General features: G+C 43.5%; 1 protein-coding gene across 1 annotated transcript in view; it reads right to left on the minus strand.

The window, feature by feature from the left end:
* Positions 1-2,500, minus strand: part of fbrsl1 (fibrosin-like 1) — a 209,315-nt gene that overhangs the window by 118,001 nt on the left and 88,814 nt on the right. The window contains exon 3 of the mRNA XM_047817957.1: positions 2,203-2,232. The gene's annotated coding sequence lies outside the window, so the exon portion shown is untranslated. The remainder of the gene's footprint in view (positions 1-2,202; positions 2,233-2,500) is intronic.

Raw genomic sequence — 2,500 nt, forward strand, 5'->3', positions numbered from 1 at the left:
TTCTTGTCCTTATCGTAAGTCTTTCTTCTCTTTCTTTCTTTGTTTTTATCCTCCATGTCGATGTTAAACCCGCTTTCTGCTAACGTCACACACGCGCACCGAACACTCTCTCCGCCCATATCGACAAGCCCCGCCCCTTTCTGCTCATTGGCTACACGTTTGTTTTGTTTTTGTTTTGATTTTTGTTTATTATTCGGCCCGACTCAGTTTTCTGAAGCATTTCCCAAAAATCGGAGACCCCGCCTTTAAGATGGCTTCCACTCGAGTAAGAACTTGGTTTGGGACGAAGCCAACTGTAAATCAAACAAGACCCCTGAGCTCTAGTGTTTAGCACACAGCCTTAAGACTTAAACTGTGGTGTCTGGGACGATACCTCACAATGACCAATGTTCCACATTTGTTTTTTGGACACAGCCTTAAGATGTCCGCCACTCTATGTCAGTGTTCTTGTTTGGGACGAATCCTTTATAACCTTTCCTGCTTTTCATATTTACAGAAACAGATAAAAGGAAACTTCTCTTTTCTCTTGTCAAACTGAAAAGCTTTTAGCTTTACCACAGAGAGCGATAAAAGCCTACTGGCTAGCAGGCTAGTGCTAATGCAATTGATGAGCAAACTGGGAGCTAAGCTTACAGGAGATTAGCGGTGCTATCGGCTTCGTTTAGCGGTGAGTAATTACTTAACGAAGGGGAATTAATGCTCGCGAGACAGCCGTGACAGAGACGCAGTTCAGGAGGAAAACATGACGAGAACTGCCAGTTTACATTTCCAATGAAATGTAAAACACACACACACACACACACACACACACACACACACACACACACACACACACCACAGTGAGGAGAAATACACTCCCTAAAGCCAGAGCATCTTATAAATTCTAACTCATAAATTCTAGCCATGAATAAAATATGAATATGCAAATTAGGACACGCCCCTTTGTCCTCCTGCCACCCCGAACATTCTTAAGGTTGACGTTGTGTTTGTGATGTGACATCAGAGTCTGAGCTCATATAAAGCCCCGCCCCCAAATCAGTGTTATAGAGGAGTAAAGGGGAGGTCTCTGATTTAAACACTCAGCTCGTCAATAAACAGGTTAAATTAGCTGAAGTTCTGGTGTAGATCATCGTCATCACTCTCTCTCTACCTGTCTCTCTCTATTGTCTCTCTCTACCTCTCTCTCTACATGTCTCTCTCTACCTGTCTCTCTGTACATGTCTCTCTCTACATATCTCTCTACCCGTCTCTCTCTACTGTCTCTCTCTACCTCTCTCTCTACATTTCTCTCTCTACCTGTCTCTCTCTACATGTCTCTCTGTACATGTCTCTCTGTACATGTCTCTCTCTACCCGTCTATCTCTACATGTCTCTGTACATGTCTCTCTGTACATGTCTCTCTCTTCCCGTCTCTCTCTACATGTCTCTCTGTACATGTCTCTCTCTACCCATCTCTCTCTACATGTCTCTCTGTACATGTCTCTCTCTACCCGTCTCTCTCTACATGTCTCTCTGTACATGTCTCTCTGTACCCATCTCTCTGTACATGTCTCTCTGTACATGTCTCTCTCTACATGTCTCTCTACCCATCTCTCTCTACATGTCTCTCTCTACATGTCTCTCTACATTTCTCTCTCTACCTGTCTCTCTCTACATGTCTCTCTGTACATGTCTCTCTGTACATGTCTCTCTCTACCCGTCTCTCTCTACATGTCTCTCTGTACATGTCTCTCTGTACCCATCTCTCTGTACATGTCTCTCTGTACATGTCTCTCTGTACATGTCTCTCTCTACATGTCTCTCTACCCATCTCTCTCTACATGTCTCTCTCTACATGTCTCTCTACCCGTCTCTCTCTACAAGTCTCTCTCTACATGTCTCTCTCTACATGTCTCTCTGACTGACTGTTGCTCTCTCGGTCTATCTCGCATTTCTCTCTCACTTTCTCCTTTTATTAATCTGTTTATCACTCTGTCTGTCCCCATACTATCATTCTCTTTTTATCTCTATTTCACCCCTTTTTTTCTCTCTTTCTCTTTACTTATTTATTTTCTCTCATTCTCTCTTTTCTCTGTCCCTGTCTCTTGCTTTTTCTTCTGTCTGTCTCTCTCTCACACACACACACACACACACACACACACACACACACACACACACACACACACACACACACACGCGCGAATAAGAAGCAGCGACTCGTACCTTGTCGTCGATGTCACTCTCACTGTCACACTAAAAGAGAGGAGAAGAAGAGAGAGAATTATTCATGTGCTCCTGGCTATGGAGCTCGTTATCAGAGCAGGTTGGTGTTCTCCATGATGACGTTCTCCATGTCAGGGTTCTCCATCTCTCTGGAAGGAAGGAATGAAGGGAACATTGAAAAACCCATAAAAACATGATAAATCCAAAATTCCTTCAATTTCATTTTACTTTTCTGCTGAAAAAGAGGAACATAGCACTTCATCCTGAGATCTACAAGCTCCTCCTCCTGCTACTTTAC

This window comes from Tachysurus fulvidraco, chromosome 9 (genome assembly GCF_022655615.1).
Source record: "Tachysurus fulvidraco isolate hzauxx_2018 chromosome 9, HZAU_PFXX_2.0, whole genome shotgun sequence".
Classification (NCBI taxonomy): domain Eukaryota; kingdom Metazoa; phylum Chordata; class Actinopteri; order Siluriformes; family Bagridae; genus Tachysurus; species Tachysurus fulvidraco.